This window comes from Aotus nancymaae, unplaced genomic scaffold, assembly GCF_030222135.1.
Source record: "Aotus nancymaae isolate 86718 unplaced genomic scaffold, 86718_ANA_hifiasm-v0.15.2.pri h1tg000014l, whole genome shotgun sequence".
Lineage (NCBI taxonomy): Eukaryota > Metazoa > Chordata > Mammalia > Primates > Aotidae > Aotus > Aotus nancymaae.
This window is the reverse complement of record NW_026988425.1, coordinates 85284153-85311135: the sequence shown is the minus strand read 5'-3', so window position 1 is coordinate 85311135 and position 26983 is coordinate 85284153.

Here is a 26983-nt window from a genome sequence, read left to right as displayed (position 1 = left end):
CTGGACTAGGGTGAGTCAAGGAGGCACATCGGTGTGAAATGTCAGGAGGTTCTGACCCTCAGGAGCTGATTTGGGACCTGCATGACCCTAAGGTTGTGCCTTCTATTTTGCACTCTTGGTATTTGCTTGCTTCATCCTAGTCACAGACGCTGATTGAAAAACAAATCTTTCAAAGAGGACATCAAACTTCCAAGAATGTGAATTGAATCTTTATTATGCTTCTGCCTGTGGACCACAAAAATAATAGCAGGTACTTGGGGTGGGGAGAGGATTCTGCTCTGCAGGGGCAGGCGTCAACATCAATTAAGACCCTGTGGTTGTAAGCAACAGAACTGACTTTTTCCAGTGGGGAACAAGAAGAAAATTTATGAGAAAAATATTGGAGTAGCTCCTGTGGTGGAAAGGAAATTTGAAGAACCAGATTTAGGAAGGGCAGGGAACAATTCTGAGGTTCTGGTAGAAGGAACCATTGTTGCTAGAAAGTATAGGCTCCAACTGTCTTGCTTCCACACGTCCTGTCTTTGCTTTATCCTGCTCAAGCCATAGACCGAAAAAAAAGGAAAGAGTCCGGTTGGCTGAGCTTGGGTCACATAATTTCAGTTATATTCCTATGAAAAAGTTCCTATTAAGCAGTAAGGGAGAATTAATTTCTCATAAAGAATTTTGGGTTCATTGTCCAACACAGTCAGAATGGCTATTGGGCAACCAGAAAGCAGCAAACAACCACTGTAGTTTGTGAATTTCAGATTGTGAATTTGAACAGAGTCTTGACCAAATGTTTTGGCATGTTGTCCATTAGGTAGGCTAACAGTAAGATAAGCATACTTGCTTAAAACAGCTTTGTGAATGAAATATTCCTCAAGTTTCACCTGCCTTATAGAGTATGATTAAATAAGACATTGTCCATTAACCCTTTAAAACAACGCCAGCACAAATAAATCCTCAATAAATTAGCTATCTTGATAATTTTAAAATACCAACATGCGTCATTTTGAAGAGTAATTTGAGCCTCTAAATCATTTATTTACTCATTTCACAAATATGGGCACTTACTATCTAATTGATTGCTAGGTACTGTGTTAGGTTGTCAATATTGAAGGATGAAAGATATTGTTCTTGCCTTTATGGTACGTACCAACAAATGGGAATGGGGTTAGAGGGACAAGCATGTAAATAATGATAGAGCCAAATGTAGTGCTATAGATATTCTCAGAGTGGCTGAGCCTGATAGGGCAATTTAGGGGAGGAGAGTGGGAGGCAACAAACAGGTAGGCCATTCTGGGTTGTTCCAACACACTTCATGGAAATGTGTTATAATACAAGTTCATGAAAGCAGCATCTCCACAAAGCAGCAGTAGGAAAAAAATCCTCTTTGAACTAAGCTTATCAGTCCTCTAGTTAAAATGCTTCATGAACCACAATCACAGGAATCAAAACTTTATTCCAATTATTACTCGTGTTCCCACATTGAGCAAGGCAGTATTTTCTCTTAAGCGATTTTTAGAAGATCAAATATGTGCCGAATTCCTATTCATTTCCCCCTACACTTACAAATTTATTTTTATTTAGTTCTCAAGAGAATTTTTAAAGCAAGTAATATTTCCCTATTCAGACTGAGGCTCCTTTAACATCCAGGTTATGAGAAAGATCATTTAGCCTGAATATCTTTTATGTTTTTAATAGAGAAAAGATAGAAACCCAGAGAAGTTTAGGGACTTGCCCAGGGTCATGTACAGTTGACAGATGATTAAGATATTGGTCTAAGAGCATAAATAATTTAAGTAAGGCAATGTATCTAGTTGTTGAGTAGGCTTACTTGAGCAGGCACGGTGGCTTGAATCCCAGCCTTGGGATTCCTCTTCACAAAACAAGTAACAAAAGTGGTCAAAGATAAAATATTTTCCCCTACCCAAAATGTGTACTTTGAATACATGTCGTATCTGCTTTGAACCCACGTTGACTGGTGATAATCTCTCTTGTTGCTGTTGCTTTATTGAAGGGGCAGGCCATCATGGAGATGGTGAGCACAGGAGCTGGATGGGTCAGATCTGGACTTGCATCTACCTTTACCACATTCTAGTGATGTGAGCTTGGACAACTTAACCAAATTCTGTAAGCCTCAATCACTTTGCTGTCAAATGAAGATAGTAATGGTATCATGTATGCCATGTAATACATTTACCATATTATCTGATACACAATAAATATTAGATATTGTTGATATTAATTAGTAGAATGAATGGAAAGATTAGATAGAGGCTGAATATTGTTTTTGGTCCAGTATTAGTCAGGGCTTTCCAGAGAATCAGAACCAAAGAAAGATTTATTTTAAAGAATTAGCTTGTGTGATTATGGAGCTGGTGAATTTAAAGTCTGCAGGGTCGGCTGGGAAGCTGGAGATCCAGGGAAGAGCCGATGCTGCCAATCTAGTCGGAAGTCAGTCTACTGTAGGATTCCTCTTTACTTGGTGGAGGTTAGTTTTCTGTGCTATTCAGCCCTTCAACTGATTGGATCTGTCTCACCCACATTATGGGGTGCAGTCTGCATTACTCAAATTCCACTGCTTAAAATGCTAATTTCATCCAACACACCCTTACAGAAACATTCAGTAGAGTGCTTGACCATGTGTCTGAATATCTTGGCCCACTCACGATAGCACATAAAACTAAGCAGCACAGTTCCAAAGTATCTTAACCATGTTTTAAAACTTTCAATATCTTGTCTAGTATCAGTGAGGCCATCACTTCAATCACAGAACTCAAGCCAGCTATTATTTTGACAGGGTTGGATGTAAATCACTTTTTTCTCTTTGTTAATAATGAAGCAGTCATACTCTGTGATGGGCTCTGTTTGTCACTTTTCATTTTCCATAAACTAGTTTCAGCTATGGAGAGTCACTGGCTCTCACATGCTACCTTCTTCTAAAGTAATATCTGTTACATTGTTCCCAAACTAATTAAAGAGGCACCTACTCAACTATTGCTAGTTATATCCAAGTCACTCACATTCCTCAAGTGGGGTGACATTCCCTTCAGTAGCAATAGCTGACCCTTTGTGGTTGGTAAGATTATTCAGATGCTCACTCTAAAATCTAGGCTTGCTTTGGGATGAGCCCTGTGGGAAGCAGTCAGCTGGTGTGGAGCCATTTCAATTGAGGCCTTGGCGGTCAGGACAGATCTGAGGAAAGCTGCGTATATTTTTAGGTCACATTATCCTGTCAGAGGCAATAGAGAAAGCTGAGAAGCAATATCCATCTCCTAGTTGTCAGGTCGTAGTGCAGGGGATACTCTAGCAAGAATGGTTTGGCTGTTGAAAGTGGCATAATTTGCCTTGTGCTATGGTACATGTTATTAAAGCTGCTGTTTAATGTTCTTTTCCAAGGAGGTTGTCTCTGGCGTTTTTATCGTCCAGGAAAATGTAGTACCAGAAATGATCACATTCCTGGCAATTTTCTTTGAAAATGGTAAACTTTTGCAGAGTTTACTCTCTCTTCTATTAGGGTTGATAATGAGAAATTGTGAGGATTATTAAACACTCCTAGCTTTCAGTAGGAACTTATTTAGCACAGATGTTTCTATAATTGCAGTACACTGGGAAAATTCACAGTGTTCAATGGCCCAAAACTCATTATTACTTATTACTTCTACCTGTGTATTGTGGTGCTAGTAAGCTGGGCTGAAATGTTTAATTCAGCGGGGGCTATAGCTGTGGATCTCAGCTACTGTAGAAGACTACTGAGAAGAAGCTTTTAGGTGTTCTGCTCAAATCCTTCTACTTATCAAACTTTCAACCATTACCTGGTACCTTGACATATTCTTTTTAATGGGTTCAGGCCATACCATTGCATTAGATTACTCCAGACAATTATCTAGCTATGGACATGAGGAAAACATAGAATCTTAAGAGATTTTTAAAGCAAACAGCGTAACTAACTATTGTGTTTTACTGAGATAGATAACGTAAAATATATACAACTGTATTTAGCTTTCTACTACTTCTTCATAAAGTGCAGCTCTCTTGTCTTGGCAGTATTGCCTGTATTTTTAATGAAAGCTTGGCAATGTTTAAGAACAAGAGTTTGAAAGATGCATTGAAAATACTCATAAAAAGCCACTAAGGCGAGTGCAGAAACTTCCTCATATTCCTAATTCTCTACAATCAGAAAACCAACACTAAAAAAAAATTCCCCGTTGCATCCTTTATTTCCCTACGGTGAAGAGCAACTGTTTTGGCTTGACTACACATTTGCTGAGGGAAAGTTTGACAAATGTATCCATATGGGTTTAGCTAAGGTACTCTCTCCTTGAAGAGGACCAACTCGTCCTGGTTTTACACTGAACACTCAAAGTTCGATGTCCCAGGAACTTCTCAGTCTTGGGCAAATAGGAACTGTTGGTCACCCTAACTCCCTGACCACTTAAGGTTCCTAAGTTTTGTTAATGCATCTAATCCCATGCATTGAAGTTTCTTGGGCATGTCAAAGATGGCTGTTTTTTCCTCTGCACCTAGAATAGCTTAAGATTTACACTATTTATGCCAAAAAAAATGAGAAAATGAACACGACTTTAATGACAATTCTCATATGTGAGAGCCAATCATAGAAGCTATCAGAGACTAAAGAATACATTTGATTAAGTTTAGAATTAGTAGATCTCAAATATATAACACCTGTAGTCTTAAAGCAAAGTGAGAAATTTTTGCTTTTCATATACATTTGCTTGTAATTGAATTAATACAGGTCATATTTATTTGATGATAACAAAACAAATATTATGGAATAATTTAGTGGATTTGGATAATTTAGATTTATACTGCTTTATCTGAATTTTCTCATGCTTTAATCTGAAGATAAGTATATTTTTGTCTTTTATTCTTTGTCTCATTCATTTTGATTGGCTGCTTGGCCACACAAATACACAAATCCAGAGGGTAATAGTGACAGCCCCATTTCTATGTTTTTGCTTTGCTGCATATAGCATATAGACTGTAAATAATTTTTGAAAACGCTGGAGCTTTACCAGGTCTTTAAAACTCAACTTAAATTAGTAAGTGTCTTATAACAAAGAATAACATAAGACATATCTCACTTAGGAAGCTTGTGGAAAATATTTGAGAAAACTAGCACCTCCTTCCTTAGTTGTTATTTTGACAAATAGCCATAAGCAGGTACATTTTGTGGATGTTCCTATTCCACACTTTTGCAAGTGCTGCATAATGATAAAGCACATGGATGAGACTGGATCTTTTTTTCTTCAACAGCAGGGAGAGGAGCATTGAGCTATTTTCCATTGGAATTAAGTTACAAAGGATTATTTTAAACTCTAGTTTTGGATTTAAGATATACATTTTTCTATATGTCAAAAGACTAATATAACAATGCTTTGGCTTTAGGAAACCAAATAGATTTTGAGCATTATTTCAAAATATTCCACAGTACTTGAATATTTCATAATAAGTAACCAAAGAGATATTCCATTACTCAAAGTGCTAGACAAACTTCTGATTTATTTTTAATTGTAGTATGGCATCTCAAGGTTAAGGTATTTATGAAAATTGTTTCATTAGAATTTAAACTTTTCCATTTTCAGAGCTTTCTAGTAAGAGCTAAAATGTTTAATGCACTTGATCATGGAAAAAAATGATTAGGAACCAAGCCTTTGTATTATTTGTAGTTTCCAGCTTCATATGTTACTTGGGATCATAGAATGCTGAAAAATGTAAAAGCGAATTAGAAGTTAACCAAAGTTATTTGAATATCAACTTAATATCAATCTGACTCTGTACTGAGGATCAGATTTTTAAAGTCGGAGGGCAGAAGGAAACCCCAGCTTCCACTTAAAATTTTGTCTGCATATGTTCACCTTTCATTCATTTGGAGGTAATATTTTGAAGTTCTGAATCAAGTTCTTCTTTAAGATGGAAAATAAGTGACAGAGATAAATTCAAAGTTAGTGACACTTGCACACAATATGCCAGCCTCAGATGGAGTTATCAGCATTTCATCTGCACTGCATTGTGCTGAAATTCTTCTCACCCATTCCTTCCCTGGAATACGCCTGTTGAAGAGCTGCAATAATAACTACTCTGCCAATTAAGGTTGTTCTACCTGGGACCAGCCAGAGCTTAGTTTGGGGACAAGGTCACTTGCTGGGATAGAGTTGTAGTTCCCCAATTACTAGTAGTTCCACTACCTCTTCTAACTTGTCAAATAATGAGGAGACTTTGAAGGCTAAATCCAGCAGTAGCTCCTAGCGGGGTTAATGCAGAGTGAATGACAATGATACCTCAGGAGTGAGAGTCTGACAATGTCTGTCAAGCTCTGTTCACAAGGATGAAGAAGTTCATTGCTACTTAATGCTACTTGGGAAAGGTATTGGTCTTAAACTTATCAGCAAATAAGGACCACATTACTCACTTTGGCAGAAATTCATTAACTCCTTCATGCCCCCCATGTAAACTGGGTGTGAACTTAATATCCTAACGACAGAAGTTGAATGTTCTGCAATAGGGCAGCTCATCCTCAAAACCATGTCACTTCCAGTCTATTTCTCATGTCTTGACTTTCTAGTCAATAGCTCAATAGCGTTTTTCCTTTTTAGAGTGTCTAGATTCCAAGTTTAGTGATGAATAACAGTGGTTATACAACAATTATTTTTAGTACTCATTAGTAACACAACTGAGAGAGTAAGAATAACAAAATTATGCTCCCAGATGAAAAACAGAAAGGTTTTATACCAATGATAACAATTTTCACTGCTGACTCCATTGGTAAATCATTTAACTGAACATTCAAAACAACAATAACTCAACAAAAAGCCCTGTGAAATTATTCTATGATTAGCCATTCAACATTTGTAGGAAATTGACTAGATGGCCTGAAAACTAATGTTTCCCAAGCCTAAACTGTATTTTTAAAACTTGTGCTCAAAGCTGAATATGTAATGCAGCAAAGGAGTTTTAGCGATTAAATTCTTTTGCCTGTGTTTTTCTTTCACTCATGTTTATTTATTGAAACAGTGAAGGATACTGCTGTCCTTTGATTATGCTTGGATCCTCTGTATAAAAGATTGAGAGAGCAAATGGCCTTTTTGGCTCCTAGGGATGTTCTGACTCACTCTCCAAATTCTGCTGAAGTTTGCTTTGCATAAATGGACAAAGCTTCACTTGGTGATGACAAATACATACACAGATATTTAAAGAGATGCAAATATTACTTCTTACTCACCTCGTAACTAGTCAACTCATTCAGATCTAAATATCAGATATGTTTCTTGCTGGGAAAAGAGTCCTGGGTGTCTAAGATTATTTATAAAGATGAAAAAAATAGTATTTGAATAAAAATGAGAAAATATACTTTTTTTCTTATAGAACAGGGTCCTTTTCTCAAATTTTGATTCTTGGGCTCCAAAATATGAATTTTCTATTTGCTTTTGACACTTGGTAAATTCATTAAGACCAAGAAGGACATTTTCTCATATTTTTAATATTTATTTCATAGCACAAGGGCCTGTGATGAATTTCAAAGTTTCATGTTTCCTGTGGGAAATTAGATGATGCAAAATAGCTATGGGCCACAAAAAAATGAATTTTAATTTTGATAATTAAACAAAATTTCAGTTGGGTAACATATGTACATATTTTAAAGTGGCTCTTTTAATATTACTTAGCACTCTATCAGCTTCCTGGGATACATTCCAGACTATTAGCACATATATATCATCTCTATTCCTATTGACTATTTTGCGGATTGTCAGTAGCCAAAACTGTGATGGAGAGGGCAAAACAGAGATTGTGGTGTCTGATTTATAAGTGCTTCTGAGGCACTTTTCTGTATGGAATTCTCTCTCTTTTGTTTACCCAGAACAGTATTTTCCTTTGTTGATAAAGCTCCTCTTCCTCTATAATTGATTCTAGTTCCTATTACTAAAAAGTACTGAACCTAATATAAGCAAAAAAACTTTGTCTTGGGTGTCCCAAGCCTGGTTCATAATGAGGAGGTACTCCTTGTCCTCTCCAAATGATTTCTTTTTTCTTACTGAGTTGCTGGGCCTTTGTCAAGGTCCTGGCTGAATTCTCCTGCACCTCTGTCAAGCAGTCCTTTCCTTTTTGGGTCACGTGGGGCTCCTGTGGTTCAGAGAAGGTTGCTGGGGCTGCTCATCTCCTCTCTGCAGAGCTTCTCCCTCCTACTGTACCCTGGGCCTGTGCCCTCCCTTCTCCCTGCCATTCTGCTTCTCTCCCAGAAAGTTTCCTGCTCTTCCCCTCAGGGCCCCAAATGTCAGCTAGCTAATCTGACAAATTAATCTATGCTAATCTACTCTTGGGGGCTTGGAGGCTCCTTCCAGGTAACATAGACATGCATTTTAAATAACGATGCGTCGTCACCTATTCTGAATATCCCATCCACCTTTTGCTGTATAATCAGTTGGTGACTCTCAGGGGAGACCACAGAGAATGTACACTTGAGCCAGTGGGCCTTTTGAGGCCTCTCCTGTGGTCCATCAGCCCCCGACAAGACGGTCTGCTTCACAGAACTTGAGACATCTCAGGACAACCATTCTACAGTCCCTTTAGGGTTTTGCAGATATCGTGGGTCTATAAAATTAACTCTCCCCAAGTTGGGTGGGGTGCATAGGGATGGATGACTGTCTCAATCTCCCTTTGTTTGCCATAGAACACACTTTCTTATATCAATTTTCAGACCTGCTGGAGCCCAAAGTATAGAAACAAGTCTTAAATAATTAGAAAAATATAAAAAAACTTTTCTAGCTAGCAATTTTTGTTTAAGAAGAAGGCATATGCATTGGGCTGACTTTCTGAACACATGTACTACCATAGGCTGGATGTTTAATGGTGATAAATGCTCACATTTATTATTCCAGCCACAGCACTAACATCATTACACACATTATCTCATTTAATTCTTGAAAGAGTCAAGAAATGGTACTATTATTATTTACATCTTACAGATTAGAAAAAGGAACTCTCACTGAAAAGTAGCTCAAAATTGCACAGGGACACAAATGGAACCAGAATCTGCATCCTCATGGTCTAACGTTAGTATCCTTGCCCTTTTCACTAGACCACGCCTGTGCTCCATTCATCTTACGACATGTTTGGGTTGCAGTCTGGCATCATCACTCTGTTCAGTGAATAGAGCAGGTTTTCTTACTAGCTGGGACCCTGACTGGGCCCTGGCTTTCCTTAGTTGCTCTTCTCAGGTGTGAAACAACTTTTAAAGACATTAGAGCAGCGATCCCCAACCTTTTTGGCTCCAGGGACCGATTATGTGCGAGACAGTTTTTCTACAGATGGGTAGCAGAGGGGCATGATTTCAAAGTGAAACTGTTATATCTCAGATCCTGGCTGGTTCCTAACAGGATGTGGACGGGTACTGGTCTGCAGCCTGAGGGTTGGGGACCCCTATATTAGAATATCAACCATCTCTTCTGATTGGTCAGATCATTTAACCAGATTACCTTATGCAGACAGAAAAAATGGGGTGGAAAAAATAATAAATGGTTTAGTGTTCTATAAATAATTAGAATGAAAGATTTTCAGTGAATTTCCTCTAGTATATAAACTGTTGTGTAATATTTCTTGTAAATGTCCAAAACTTGTTTCTTCTTTGTTACCACCAGTTTTTTTATAACATAGACAAATGGAACACTTAGATATAATTGGTGGCTATGATTAGTGACATATGTTTAGATATTGGGGGTATTCAAAGGTATTTTGTATAATCATTTCATGAGTTTTTTTTTTTTTTTTTGAGACAGAGTCTCACTCTCTTGCCCAGGCTGGCACGATCGTGACTTACTACAACCTCCACCCCTCAAGTTCAAGCGATTCTCCTGCCTCAGCCTTCTAGCTGTGACTATAGGCACTCACCACCATGCCTGGCTAATTTTTGTATTTTTAGTAGAGATGGCGTTTTGCCATGTTGGTCAGGCTGGTCTCAAACTCCTGGCCTTAAGCGATCTACCTGCCTCGGCCTCCCAAAGTGCTGGGATTCTCCTGTAGCTAACTTCCTTATCATATAGTCATAAACAAAAACTTAGTGGTTAAAAAAGTCCCCATTAAAAGAAAGATATAGATCTTAAACTGCAAGATGGCCTATTCAATTTAACATTTATTGTTAATTTTCTATTAAACAGTGTAATAAGACAAAATGTATTTGAAGCTGCATCTTCTGTTTTATCTGCTAAATTCTCCATAGACTAGTGCTGATAGAAAAATATGTATGTTTGGATTTAGATATACTTAGAAATGTGACATAAACAGAGAGAGAGAGAGGGAAATCTTGTTTTCTTCTGGCTCTTTTCAGAGGTTTGCTAATTGGGTCTGCTGTGACTATTACTGGGTTCTGTTTAAGATCAGGCCTTTTCCTTGATATATAAGATGTTCCTTTTTGTAAACAAAACACTGAATTTTCATTCAAAAGAAAATGTGTTGTAATCAGTAGACATTTCTTCTTACTATTTCTATTTGAAGATTCCCACTAGGTCTCTGACATGAAATACAAAGGGATTTGCTCTCAGCATGAATAATTTCATAAATTGAAAGAGTTAACTCTTTCACATTCTTTAATTCAATACACGTAACATATTTTTATTTTAAGAATCATAACATTCTAATCCACCTAAGTGGTCCAGAAATGTCATGGTCATACAAGAAGGAAAAGGACACATTTGTTACATGCATATAAAAGGTGAATACAATTTTGAGTCATGCTCCTTTATATATTTTTTCCTTTACAGGATGTACGTTTCCTACGAGGTAAGTTTACACTACTTCTTGTAATTATTTGACATGAGAAGTGTATTATACCTTCTATTCCTAAATGAGCAACATCCAATAAGAGCATATGATAGCTTTTTAACCACTGGACATATTCCAGTAAAATGTTCTTACCCACAGAACTTACCTACTTGAACAACTATCAAAGATATCAGCAATCTTTGAGTATTTATGTTGAAAATCAACAGGCTTTTTTGCCTTTGAAGTACAATACCAATATTTACATGATAATTCTTCAACTAGGCAAAATAATGATGTGCTATTTAAGAAATGAAGTGGGTTGAAATCTAAGGGAACCTCAACCATGCATATAAAAGATTAAAATATTTGTATTAACTTAACTGTGCTTAAATGCCTTTTAAACTTCTTTACAGAATTTATAGATTGCTGTTGTTTTGTATTATTGGAAAAAACACTCTGCCCTTTTACTAGACTGTGATTATTAGCAGAACTATTTGTCACTAGACTCTATAAAGCTTGAACTCTTTTAGTTTCTTATCTTGGGAAATAAAGATAATTTTTTCTCTCTCATTCTCTCAATATTAATAATAACAAATGACCCTATTGCTGAAGACTTGGAGTATGTTCTTAAAGAAAAAAGTAGTGTGAGGCTTCTGATCATAAGTGAAAAGATTCTGTATTTGCATTGGTTTGGGGTTCAAACTTAGATTGAAAAGGTCAAATTTAATCCAAAGCCACTTTAATGAATCTCTCATGAAAGTTCAACATTTTTATTTTCTTAATGACTTGATCATTTCATTGAAGAAATCACAATCACAGAATTACAGAAAAGAACTAAAAAGCTGGAGGATATAAAGACGATTAGATAATATATATATAATATTTATATATTAATACATATGCATATATATTTTAATAAATATATTCTTAAGAGCAATAGAAGATGGGTAATTTAATACGCTGCTGGTGACTTAGGTCACCAGGCTGGCACAATTTTTTCTGAAAGAGCAGTTTAATATTATTTACTAAAAGTGTTAAAATAAATACCTTTTAACGGAGTAATTATCCATTAATAAATTTATTCTAAGCACAATTAAGATACATGCAAAAAATATTCAGGAATGCTCCTATTATTACTATTTTAAATAACACAAATTTGGAAACTACCAAAATTTTAAAGTAAAAGGTTATCAGCTAAATCAAATGACATGCATAGAACAGAACATTATATAGGTCATATATATGTGTAAAAGTATACTTACTACTGTGGAAAAATGTTCATGATAAAATATTAAGTGAAACATGTATGTAACCAAACAAAGGGTTGATACTAAGTACCTCTGGCTATATGAGGCTAAGAGGAATTTTTATGTGATGTTTCTGTAGTAAGTGTGCATCTATTTTATACATTATTAATAAAAATAAACTTATTTATAATGAAAATTATTCTTTAATGTTTAAGCTTGAATGGAAGCCTGAAATTCAGGAGGACAGTTTCAACCTAAAGTCAAAATTCTTGTTTAAATATTTTTTTCAGTTATTTAGAAAATTAACATTTTCTGATAAAATATCATAGGAGGTAATTGTGTTATTTTTCTGATGTGGAATCTTTTCTCTGGCTTACCTAAACATACCTAAAACAAAGATTGGCTCACTATAGGAAACATTTGATGTTTTGTTTGTCTAAAGGGGCAGTGGAATAATTAGCAGTAAATGCTTAGCTAGCGGTGTGCAGGTTAATGTTAACAGATGACTTTGTGGGTGAAGGAGGAAGGTTTCAATTTGAGAGGCTCTAGCCTCTCACTGTGCAATTGGTCTGGTAAACTTTGATTTTAGGATTCTGGGAAAAGGTATAGAAAGGCTGAAATATGAATAAGACAGGAGAATGCCAAGTAATGGAAGAGGTAATGGAGACAATGATTTTATTAGCTCAATGACATGGAAATGGTGGACTGGTCCTGAAAGAGGACAGTTGGGATAATGTCCTGGGGCTTAGAAATTTAAGAGAGAATTGTAGCATTTGTTGAATGGTATCAGTACTCTTGTCATGGGTAATTTTAAGCTCACAACATGACATCACTGAGTTGGGAGGAGACAGGCACCCCCAGCCCTTGCATGCTGGTACTATCCAGCTCCAGCACAGCCTGCGGGAGGGTCTGTGAGTGGGTGGAATGTGGCAAAGTAGGTGCAGAAGCACTTCAGAGTCAAGATTAAGCTTGGGAACATTTAGGAAGTGGAAATCTTTCTAAGGCAAAGGAGAAAGAGGAAGTGCAAAGAATAGTGATGTAGCTAAATATAGCACATAGGATAAGACTCTTGGGAATTATTGAGAATGGCAAAGATCGGACTTTATTGTTTAGAAGAATCAACTGCAGCAGCTGTTAAGCAAACACATTCCTGAGTCTCTCCTTGGAATTGGGCTCAGGAATATGCATTTTAGAGAGACCTTCTGGGGACTGCCATAATCAGTCAAATAATCTGGACTGGGATGTAAACATTGCAGTCCCGTGTGATGTCCCAGAGAGCTTAACACTTGGGAATACTTTATAATTAGCATAAGTATACAATTATCCTCAAAACTAGGATATTTTTGAGCATGAAGGGAAGTGTTAAATCCAGGACTGTCCTGGGATATGTCAGTGAATGTTGACTTTCTTCATAAGCATCCTTGGGAGACTGCAATTATGTTGGATCAGTATCTGTCAAACCACAGGGTGGGTGAACATGCACATGCAAAATGTGTCTCATTCTGAGCACTCCGAAACAAAGAAATTCTTTGACTCTTGCCTTAAACATGATGACTATCACTGGGTTCCTGGAGTGAGGAACTCTTTTTTAGCACCACCCCATTCAGCAGGACAGAGAGCCTTTCCAACAGTCAGTACAAATTCAAGTTAGCCATTCACAGGTCAAGACTTAAGATCTCCGTATACTTCTCTTTGTATTCACATCTGCCTTGTTGGGAGCAGTATCTCCTACTAAAGAGTGTTTTGGCCCAGCTTGCTTATACAGAGAACGTGACAATCTGAGAGCCACTGAAAGGATTGTTTCCCCTGTCCCACTTGTCTGATGTCTGATCTTGTCAGCATTAGTATTCATGCTATGGGGTTACTCTGTAATGTCCTTTTACTTTTTTCCATGATAGAACCAGAAGGAATTGCGACCCACATCAAGTAAATGTTGATTCCTATGAAGAAAGGTCAGTGTAATAGTGCAGAGGTGGGGGCATCACAGCTGAGAGTTGGCATGAAGGCATTACACTTGGGAAGAGTGAGACTCAGGTTCAGCTAACTGGCACCAATGTGCAGTTATTTTGTAAAAGTACCATGGTAGGAACCTCTATTAGATGGAGATGATGATTTAGGTCAGTTTTTTTTTTTTTTTGATTTTGCCTAGACTGACCAAATGCAGGCAGCTCCCTCATGCTTGGTATAGTAGTTCTCTACCTAGAGACTGTGTGCTCTTAAGTAGTGATGCTTGGAGCAGAGCTATTGCAAATGCCTCAAGGATGTATGTACCAAAGTCTTGTTTATATGTAAAATAATAATAAATCGTATACTACCTTTAAGCTATATATTGATGATATTGTGATTAGTACAATAGAGTTTAAAATAGAAAAAAATTTTATATACTTTATATATACACACATATACATATATATTTACTTATACATATATAGTACTTTATACATTTCTCAGGACAGTAACATGAAATCAGCCATTCATGAGTAGGGAAAACTTTTTTAGATTAAAATATATTTTCTAATGTAAGATGTTTCCATGGCACAAATGGATGTGGCAACAATATAAATAATCTTGTCCAGCCTCCCACTATGTAATTGGTCTGGTAAACTTTGGTTTTAGAATTCTGGGAAAAGGTATAGAAAGGCTAAGTGTAAAATATGAATGAGACATGAGAGTGACAAGTAACAGAAGAGGTAATGGAGACGATGATTTTATTAGCTCAATGACATGGAAATGGTGGACTGGTCCTGGAAAAGGACTATGGGGATAATGTCCTGGGCCTTAGAAATTCAAGAGAGAATTGGTCAGAGGTGGGCATTGAAAAGTTAACCTTTGGGGGCAATTTACATTTCATAATCTATTGGACGATAGAATTATGCATTTTCCTTGATGTATATTTTCCTATAAATATCAGTGACATTGTAGAAGTCTTCATAATACATCTATTTATTCAGAGCACTTCTTTAATAAGACCAACTATTCCTACTGACCTCATTGTATAAAAAGTGCACAGCCTCTCCAAAATACCCCTTTCAGGACAGGGAAAGCCAAACTCATGTGTCCCTTCTCCTTCTGGCAGGTTATTTAATCCAAACTCTTCATCACCCTATAAAGTGGGCCAACACCTGGATTTATTTACTAGCCTTTCTCGCATCTTTACATTTTTTAGTGCCTCCACTTTTGCACATTATTTTTCTGAGAAAGCTAGACTTCTGCCCTTGCAAATAGAACATTATTTTCTCATCTCTTATCTTATGGGTTTATGTAAGTTGACATTTGCTGTTTCTCCTCTCTCACTCCTAGCTATTTGAAAGTGCTTGCCCAGGGTCTCCTTGGGGACTTTGTTTCCAGACTGATGGCTGGTGTGGCTTTCAGGGTGAAACCTCCCAACCTCTTCAAAGAACAGACAGGTTTGACCCCAGAGCCCTTATTTATAACAGCTAGTCACAAAGTGGCTGCCTTACATGACCTATGGAATGTGCCTGGCACTATTCTCAGACTCCATAGACCAGTGCTCAAGGGCAAATGACACATTTCTTGATTAGGAATGAATTCCTGCAAAAACATTATTAAATATTAAGAGCCACAAATAGATCCATTGAATGGTTATGTGACCCAAAAAAAAATCTTTTAGCTGTACTTTTGCATTCTTAAAATCCGTAGCATTTAAAATTACTAAAGAATTGAGATATTTCTTTAAAATGCTTCTTGTGTTTGCTTTTAACTATTTGAGACACCTAGAGAGGATAAATATAGAATCCCAAAAATGACAAATCAGTACATTTGAGAGGTGAACAACTGGGTGATTTTTTTTAACCTCCCAAGTCTCAGTTCAGTGTCTCTATCTGTTGATGAATAGAATACTGAAGCATGCAGTCATTCTGGGAAAAGTACAGTGAACACAAATGCTATGTCTTCTCTTCAGGAAGTTTAGATGTCTCAGTCATGGTGAAGTCATTCTTTTAAATACATTTTAAATCAACAACATGTTAATTAAAACATATTAATTTAATTGTTTTGAATTTTTGTAGCTCTACAATATAACAACAAAGGATAGAAAAGTAAAAAATCAAAACCCAATTAACACCCATGTGGTTTTATTTATACAGTGTCAGACAATAGGTTTTTAAAATGTATCTGTCTAGCAGTTCGAAAAGTTAGTTTTAGAAATATTGTTGTATTATGTATATGTGATTATTACATATAAAGGATTTGCTATATTTTCAAACAGAGAGTCTTATGGATTTTGCCAATCAGGTTTGAATATACACCTGAAAGATTAGTACCCAATATCTGAGTAACTTTGATAATTTTTCTCTGTAACTTGAGAGAGTGTAAAAATCTCAAGGAACACATGAATCAAGGAATCACATGATTTGAGCCTCTATTTTTTTTTTTACAGGGATTCACACACTCAAGTTTTCTGATAAATTAGAGGATTCATGTACCAGCACGTATTCAGTAGATCTACTGGTTTCATTAACTTACCGTGTCAGTGACACTGTTACAAATTCACAGCCTGCTTTTTGGGTTTGGGTCTCCACTACTTGAGTGATAACTTGATAGCCTTCTCTGTTACATATTTAATTTACTTAAAATAATCTGCCCTTGGAGACAGATTAATTTTTTCTCTGCCTCCTTCTTCACATCTTCTTTTTATAGCCAAGTAATGGCTATCGGAGTGAATGATTTCAATCATTTGAGTATTTAAGTCCTAATTGCTAATTTTGACTATACTACCATACACTATTTTTATATGAAGTTTACTGAATAATCATGTTCTGAGATATGCTTATACATTTATCTTTTTGTGAATCACATTATTATATTATCTGTCCAGAAGAAAAGTAGGTCAGTGAAGAACTCTACTTCTGAGAAGCCATAGAAACTTCAGGGAAGAGTTTATCAGAAGTAAAAGATACTTGGAAGGAGAGTGTATTGCAAAATAGATTCCACATGTCAAGAGACACAATATAAACTAGGCAAAACTTATCGTGGAAGTGCTGTGTTTCAAATCATGAAAATTTATTTCCAAAAGGAAAATAGAGGGAGGCAAGCAATAGAGGATTCAAAATGCTCCACTAGTTCAACTACTGTAAATGCAAAATTTGTTTTTTTCCTCCAATTTTCCTCTTCTATGTGTATATGGACATAATGTGTTCTGAATCAAAATTTGTTTTTTATAAGGGCAATATAACTTTATTTACAGAATATGTTCCAATTTGAGAGCAATACAATTCATTACAAGGTAATGATCCAGTCATTATTTGTTGCTGTCAGTTTTTGTTAGTTTGGTTTGTCATAAAAAACTTCCATGATATGTTAAAAAAGAATGGCAGGACTCCATCAAAAAAACAATAAAATAAAATACAAATGACATGTCAACCTTTCTTACCTCCTGTTCCTTGACACCCCATCTCTGGCACCCCCCTACTCTGATTCACCCTAACTCTTTTCCAAAGAGCAATTAAATCTTCAGTAGGATACAATGTGACCACGTCAGTCTCCTTTATCTGAAATGTAAACTTTAATACTATAGCTGCCTATATACCTTTTATAGATGAATAATGCCAGTACTATTTGTGCCACTACAGTTAGGACTCTCTTAACATTTCTATTCTAAACACCTATTTTTAAAGGTTTATAACTCAGCTATAAAAATGTGCTCCAGGCTGAAACTTAGCATACAGGCTCCTAGCCCAGGAGCAATCTTTTGCTCTTTTATATATTAATCTTGAAAAAATGGTATGTCTGTATCTTAAAGAACTGGAGTGTTCACACTAATAGAAGTTAAGGACATAAGGGTATGAGGAAAGATCACAGTGCAAACAAGTCCCCTCACCTATAATAGGTTTACTTGAAATTCAGTTTCACAACATCTCCTTCCTGCTTTCCATTCTCTCTGCCCAGAAATAAATCTCGTTTATTGCTTTTATTATTTGTTTCAATAGCCTCATTTGGGGAACTTATTTAGTAGTTATGCCACCTTGATCTATGGTCCTATCCACAGGTGGCCTGCAGGTATGAATTGGCCTCTTCAGGGCAACATCAGATTTGAGAGAGCAGAGTGCCATGAGTCCTTGTGAATTTGTCATTGTTGTTATTGTTGATGTTATTATTTAAATATGAAGACAAATGAGAAGATATTAATTTGTGTTGACAGTTATTAAGAGTAACTTGAAAACTTAATAGTTCAAATACTTACGCCTTATTTTTCTAGATTGCTTCCCAAGACAGTGTTTTGGATATTTATACTTTTATTCTAAATGTTTGTTTTTTTCTGATCAGCAATATTAAATATTTGAGCTCTTCCAGTATGGATATAATACATTAATAACAAATCAGTTGGTGATCAAGTGTTTTCGTAAGTATCTGATACTTTGATTATGTTAGCTTGGTTTTCGTCTCCCACAATAATCCTTGGGTTTTCAAATCTAGGTGACTTTAGGTATTTTGATATCTAAATTACAGATTTAAAACTATTGATTAACAACCTCTAATTACGAGTTCTGATTTTTCTGGTGTGTTTTATGTAGTTCCAAACTTTATTCCCTCAGAACATTCATATTTCTCCTTGGATTTTTTATCATCTATAATGACTATCATGATAGTCATTATTTGAAAACAAAAAAGAGGACTCCCTTGAATTCAGAGATTTGGGATGATACTGAGGCATTATCAAGGCATATGGCTTTTACATTTTTGTCTTTAACAACTATTTTGTGACTGAAGTGTCATAGGTAGAAAAACAAACAAAAGCTACCACTTGTTCTAAAGGTGCTACTTGGAGGAACAAACATGCACTTCCATATGGTAACGGTCCCAGGTAAGATGGGAAATCTGGAGAGCTTTTCTTTTCCTACATATCTCAATCTGACATGGTGCATGGGCATCAGGAAGCTCCTTAACTGTCAGGTTTGGTGGATAGGAGTGGTTTTTACAATACTTGCTTTTTATTATATAGAACAGCATTCTTTCCAAGCCTCTGAGACTGCATGGCCCTTCTGTACCCATTACTCCCTCCAATGGCACTCTTTTCAGTTTGCCTTCTCTGATCATGGGAATTGGCAGGGTGGGAAGATGAAAAGTGACAGGCTTGGTGGGGCCAGGAAGGCATAAGTGAGGCAGAGAGAATGAAGGAGAATGTGTGAGCGCATATGTATCCTTCAGGATTCTCAGTTATTCTTTACCATCTGTCCATAGTGTGAATTCTTTAATAACTACTTCAGAATGTGTAACATTTACTTGGAAATTCACAGATGTATTAAATTACAAATATACTTTAAATCAAATATAATCAAATTTACTTTCATATTCAATGTATTATATATATGTATATATGTAAATAAATACATGTATGTATACACACATACACTCATTCATTCATCAAACATTCATTGAGTGTCTTAGTCTATATCCAGCACTGCAGTAGAAGCCAAGAAGACTTGTACAAAATGAGCTGGCTTTTAGAGGGGGTGGGGAGAAAGCCTTAGAAACAAATAATTTTAATATGATCAGTTCAAAGTGATAATTAGAATGCATTGTGATGGAGCTCTACCAGTGAAAAAAAGGAAGGAACTCTTTCTGGAGAAACTGGGAATGTCTCCAATACGTCAGGGTCCTTGTGTTGGACATTGAAAAATGGGTAAGTTTTTATAAGAACATGTGCAGACATAGAGGCATGGAAGAACTTTGTAGGTTTGTTTAAAAAGACTAGTTAAGTATGGGCATGAAGGTAAGATATTTTGATCAGAATGAATGGGAGATACAGCAAGCATGGTAAATGATTAGTTTTCACAGCATGTTTTATGTTATAGGAAGGTGTTTGTACTTCATCCAGTTGGCAACAGGGAGACATTGAAGATTTTTAAGCAGTGACATAATGTGATCTGCTTAGAAAGATAGCTTTGGTGGCAGTGAGGAGGCTAGAAAGGAGGGGTATAGCTTGGGGGAAGGACAACAAATTTCAAGTGTTTCTGTGGTAATCCAAGGCCAATATGGTGGATGAGAATCAGAGCTGATGTAATGGCAAAACAACTTGGAAGAGAGAATGAATTGTAAAAAGAGGCAGGACATGAGGATCTACAGTCTTAGTGTTAGGAGCCAAGGAGAAGAAACTCTCAAGGTGACTGACAAATACTTGGTTCAGTTGACCTTGTGGATGAAGTTGTTATTGTGACAGGAGTTTAGAAAGTTGGTTGGAGTGTCAGAGGGATCAAGAATTTGTCTGCAAGTTTAGAGCGCTTGCAGATCCTCCAGGGGAGATCAAATAAGCGGGGTTTTTTGGTCTTCTTTTTTTCCTTTTTGTGGAGAACAGGGTCTCACTATATCGCCCAGGCAGGTCTTGAACTCCTGAGCTCGTGCTATCCTCCTGCCTCTGCTGCCCCAAGAGCTGGGAATATAGGCATGAGCCACCATGCATGGGCAAATAAGCAGTTTTAAGTATTTGATATGTTCTTAAAAGAGAGCTTGGGGGTACAGATAAATTCATTTCTTAACTGTTTTTTTGCTGTGTATTAGGCATGGGAGGTCTAGCACTAAGTAAGTCATAATCCTCGTTCTCACTTATGAAGCTTACTTGGAGAGAAAGACAAGTACGTAATCAAACACAATTCAATATGGCTGCATTCCCAAAAGAGTGAGTATAAGGTGACATAAAGACAAAAAAGGGATATCTACTCTTTCAAGGCTAATGGGAAGAGCCTCTGAGCTGGCTTTCCTAGAAAGCCACAAATAAGGCCTGAGTAGTATTTATTAAGTGATGAGTAAGAAAAAGACCATTTTAATGGATTTGAGATTGACCAATAGTAGTAATGTGGGGAGGGGGAGGTGATTGCTTTGGGTGAGAAATAGAGTGAAACGAGACAAGCACATCTGGAGGATGAAATCCTGGGGACATCAAGGTTTAACATGCAGGGAAAGGAGGAATCAGGTTTAGAATGATAATTGTAAATAATGGAATTATTCTAAATAATGGAATTCTAAGTAATGGAAATAAACAGTGTTGAATTAAGTAGAATCCAAAAGTGGTGATGTTATAAAAGTTAAGAAGGAGAAAATGCTCATAATGTCAGATGCTCTAGAGAGGGAAAGCTGGAAAAGAAATTTCTACTAAACATCAATCTGTTTTCTACTAAACGTCAATTTAGAAACGGTTCTACATACTGGGTCATTTATGGGTTAACAAGACAAACACAGTCCCTGCTTTGGAAGGACTTGCTGTCGAATTAGCTAAAGATAGAAAGGAAATTCTTGGGGATTTGGTGAGTAGGACTCAATTGATAAAACATCAGTGACCGTTCCCTATTTTCCCCTCTCCCTACCTCCAGGCCCTGGAAACCATTAATTTGCTTTCTGTCCATGGATTTACCTCTTCTTGATATTTCATATAAATGGAATGATATGTGTTTTATTTCTTTCACTTAGCATACTGTTTTTGATATTTATTCATGTATAGCACGTATCAGCACTTCATTCATTTTTAGAATTGAATATTATATCTATTCTATTGACATACTGCATTTTGTTTATCCATAATCAGTGGCTAGACGTGTGGGTCGTTTCCACATTTTGACTATTGTGAATGATGCTGTTATAAAAATTTGCTTACAAATATTTGTAATTGAATATACCTGTTTTCAATTTTTTGAAAGGGAGAAATCAGTTTACAAGGGAATGAGCCAGTGGAGATGAAGAAGATACCAACATATAAGCAAATAACTGATGGAGAAATGTTTTGTAGGAGATAAAAAGGGAAAAATTGAAGACCATTGTGTCTGTTTGAAAAGGATTTGAGAAATGGAGGAAGAAACATATTGGTTTTAGCTATCAGCTCTACTAAGACACTGCACTTTTACTGAATATTGGATATTCTACATTAAATGAGGATGTTATTTCTTCTAAATGTGTTATGGACTATCAACAAGGATCAAATCTTGGAGGTATTTGTCCACAAATGAATCAAAAATACCAGAATTTTTTGTAAGTATTTAAAAAGTTTTCATTAACAAATGTAAGAGCGATACAATGAATACATTGGTCATTGCTTAATACAGGCATTTAATTTGGACCAATGTCCTACAATGTGCTTAACAGGCTTTAACATTCATTTTGTTAGGACACCTCTGAGACCTCATGCTGGATAATAAGGACAGCTGGAAGCTGATTTCATAATTTCTAAGTGCAACTGAGGTAGAATTAAAGTGCAAATGCAATTTTTGAAGTGCTTGACACAAGAGAAGCTACAAAATTGCTCTTTGCTCTGACTTGTTTTAATTTCTATATGAATGTTTTACACAATAGTCTTTTTACTGTTTTTCAAGTCATGAGCAATTATAGTTGATGAAAGGGCAATTATCACACACAGAAACTCAGCTTTCCAGAAGCTATCAAAATTCTACCATTAGACTCTACCTCCCCTTACCATACCATCCCAATCTGCTAGAAAAAAAAATTGTGGAAACTTTTGATCCTGAAAGTATTAACTTGAATGATTGGAAATGGCAAATAGAGGTATTTTTCTAAATATAGGAATATTCTCACCCTGAGAAGGGATGATATAATTATACTTTTGTTGATTAAATATTAATTTTACTATCGTATTATGCTTCCAATCCTTGAAGCTTCACTTCCAGAAGTTCCATTTATTCTCCACGAGAACAAACAACAAAGACAACACATTCTGCAGGTGTAGGCTCAAGCAACACGGTGGCACTGATTAAATGCATGGAGACCCAAATGTTCTCTTCTGGGTCTTGGACTCATAGAATCACTCTCTGCCTCTGACTTGTTCCCCCCTCTCATTTAAAATTAAACATAGAGCCACTGGCAGCTTTCAGGCTTGATTTCCATCCCAGGCCTAATGGCTTACAGGTGGCAAAAAAAATTTTTTTTCCCAGTGACAACAACATTTTCCCAAGCCTGTTCAAGGGTAATGCCAATGAGAACATAAAAAAAAAAAAAAGGACAGGGAAAAGGCCATTTAAAAATAAATAAATAAAACCTTTGCCACTTTTCTTTGTTCCATAAAAGCTTTTTCTTTTCTTTTTTTCTTATGTTTGATATATGGGAGCTATTCCATTTATAACTTGAGCTCTTTTGCTCTGGGGTCTCTGTATTTAAGGCTCAGATCTTTTGATGTTTAACTGTTATAAACTGACCAATATTCTGGAGAGACTTATCTGGGAAACATACTGGACTGATTTTATGATTAACACTCCCATTTTGCTTCTCCTTCTCCTTCAGAACCTATGTCCAGAAAAACAAACAAACAAACAAATTTCCCAAAACTGAGGGTCAATTATTCCTAGTGAATCATAACCTATAGTGTAGCCTCTGAGTAGGTATTAAAATTATATTGTTGGTGTGTTTAATGGGATTCCTGTTTTTGGAAAACATTGCAGAGTTGTGCAAGTGGGTAAAATTCAGTTAAATTATAAATTGTGAATGCTTTCACTGCAATTGTTACTAGTGAAAACTACCTAATGACTAACTTAACATCAGTGTCCTTTCTCACCCCTAAGTTTTAGAAGTCAGGAGTTTTTCCATATTTAAATATTTTGGGAGAGATAGTAAAGATGTTTTAGGAAGATGAAAACTTCAAAATGCTTTCATATATTTTAAAATAAAAAATTGTTACCAAAAGTAGGTTGGTATGCCAATAGCTATAATACCTTAATAAATAAACTCATAACATGGTCTAATACATGTTTCTCCTAACAGAGAATTTAGTATTTATAAGTAAATATATGAGATGTGTTTTAAGAAAAAAGTCATTGTCAGTAAAGTGTTTACTGAAAATTAGTAATTGTAATTAAATCAGGATATATTACTTGTTTAACTTATCAACTTTTACAAAACTTTAGTTCATGTCAATAAGGGCACATCCATATGTTAATAATTGATTTCTTTCTAAAAGAAAAGAGAGCTAGAAATAAACTTGCATATTATTTTAGAAGAGAAATAGGCAGGTTGGCCTATGTAATGCTACTGCTATTTGCATATAAATTACTTCACAGGTATGATCAAGAAAGGTATTTGCAAATAGCAATCATGAAAATAAAAATATTGTGAAAATATAAATACTTTTGGGTTTATTGTCTCACTAGTGTATGTATATATCTAGATTGATACATATGCAGAAATGAAGAGAGAAGAAAAACTATACATAATGATAGGAAAAAATATGAAGTAGGGGAATTTGTTTTTGGTTTATCATTGCCTCATTTTACTCTAGACTCCTTTCTCAAATCTAGACTCAATTTGTTCCTATGTGTCGAGCCCCTGCATGCCCTCTCCAGTGAGATGGCACAATCAAGCCAATCCCTCTTGGAAAAAATCCTCCTTCTCTTCACCTTTCCTAGCATCCTTATCTTTATTCCATTTCCTCAGAACCATGCAACTAATAAACTAATTCATGTCAAGGTGAAAATGGGTGATGGATTCCATGGGGAACATACATTCGAATAGCATCATTATCTCTCCAAAGATCATGGCCATAACCCTCTAAAATGTGTGGGGATTTCATGCACCAAATAGCCTCCTGTGTTAGACAGTAGACAGATTTCTGATGTCCTTTCTAGCCCATCTTGCAGAATATGTTTTATTCTTCCTAAATATTAGGACTGTCCTTCATCGGGGTGCACTCGCCACATGCAAGCGCACTCCTCCACACACTGATGGGGGAGACAAACACCTGTGCATAGCCCATTGGTAGCAATTAATAAGGTAACCATAATCAGCAGTGTTTTAAATATAGATTTTCTTTTTAACCTGAGGAAGATAAGAAGCAGATTTCTTTTTTGCAAGATAATATTGTTTTAAACTTGCCTGTAATGCACCTATGATGAATTCGTTGTGTGTGAATTATAATCAGATCTAAAAAAATTATGTGTGTAAATTAAGTATAAAATTTAAAAACCAACCTGTCATTGGGTGTTTGGGAGTTTTGATCTGATGAGGGAAAATTGTCAGTGACTCCACTAAAGAAAAACCCGAACCCTTTCATGAGATAAAGATCTTGACCTTCTTTTGAGAATGCTTGGAAGGACTCCTTTAAGTCAGGTTCCAAACAAAGTGGAAGCATCTTGGAAACACAACGGAACAAAATTCATTAAAAAATTCTGCTTAACTGGTAAGAGAGAACGTTAGGGTTCCAATTCCATTATAAAATTCAACACAGAAACGAATACTAATGTCTATGCTTGAAACATGACTCTTGGAAACCTATTGATGTGGAGAATGATCGGAAGCTAAGAAAGCGGGCTGACAAATGAAAGCTACCGCAGCTTTAATGCACATGTGTTTCAGTAACCCCCAAAATGCGATGGGATGGGATGAGAGAGTTGGTACTGTTAGACGTTTCTCCTCTTAGTACCTGTTTTGGCTCTTGATTTGTTTAGATCATTTTATTTGAACAAAGTTTCCTGGGATTTGTATGCCAAAAGGCAAGCTCAAAAAATTACCTCCTAGGCTCTGATGAGAAGGCCTGTGCTACCCTTTCCTGAGTTCTGCAGACTCTGAACTCAGTTCTGAAACTGTCTGTACCAACCTTACTTGATTTAAATCAAAGACACGTGTAGTGTTATTATTATTCATGAAGATTATGTTAAACTCCAAGATGCATGGATACATATAATTGAAAAATTAACCTTTATTCTAGGTTTACTCCATGGCCTCCGAAAGATTAAACCATTTCTGTAAGCAGCCCATTGTTTCTTGCATGTATCTTAGATTTTATTTCCTGTCAGCTGTTGCAAGAACTACTAAGAAGAATTAGTTTCATCACACAGTAAATAAATGCCTTAATGCTCTGCATTATTGTTTACACTAAGCTTTGCAAGCACTTAAGCCACAACAGATAATTGTCAAAATGATGAAGCAGTAAAATCACACACAGCCAGCAGTTACAGTGTAGATGTTGTTCTGGGGAACAGCTCATAAGACTTAGAGCTTACACTTAGTTTGCTAGTTGGTTAGGGAAAGCAGTAATTTATGAAAATGTATCATAAACACCAAAAAGAAAAAAAAATGTAGAAAATTATTTCAAGACCCAAGTACCCTGCAAGCTCTACTTATCTATGCTTTCATATTTTTCTCCTCTATGTGATTTATTTTGCTTAAATCAGGTGTTTAAATCAATACTGCTTGAAAAGTGCCTGTGCGAGACACTACATTGTCGGGTATCCATGAAAGAAACCAATGTCTCTTGTGGGAATTCTGCTAATTTAAAAATTAACGCAGGTAAGGGCATTGTTTGCCATTTCTGTTCTGAAATAATAGTTTTCCCACTTAAATGCGTCTCACTCTAGTCCTTTCAGAGCTTGAGTTTTATCAGTTTTGTATCCCGGGGTGGGGGTAGGAGGATGGGAACTGCCTACTCGCTTGGTTTTAACTGCAGAATGTCTGGGTTGCTCCATATTTTCTTTAACAGGGACATCAGTGAAAATTATGTTCCATCTGTGGTGATGTAGCTGAGTGCAAACAGGACCCTGCTAGCCATTATGTACCTATTAGCCCTGATTACCTTCTGATAGCTGCTCACCAGTTGGTTTCTCTCACTTTGACAGATCTAGTACTTTGTTTAACCTTTAAACCAGTAGGGCAATAACACAGCTGACAGAAGGGGAGAAATAATTAAGGAAAACTTAGCCAGGACATTAAAAAATCTCTAACAAGGCAGATATTTCTGTTCAATTTGAAAACTTGTCAAGGGATACATACAGTTCTCCATAATTGCTATAGCAAAATGTTTCATAATTTTTGCTAGCTTCAAATTAATTTTAGCAATGTAATTTAATCAAATTACTAAGTGTCTTCCTTTAAAAATATCTATAATTTACACTCTCAGGAAGTAAATTTTAATATTTCAATACTTCTAAGAAAAGTGATATCCAAGAGAACTTAATTTCTGGAAGAATCAGAAAGGAAATATATTTTAAAAATATTGTGTAAAAATCTGCCAACAGTCTGTTTTACATTTT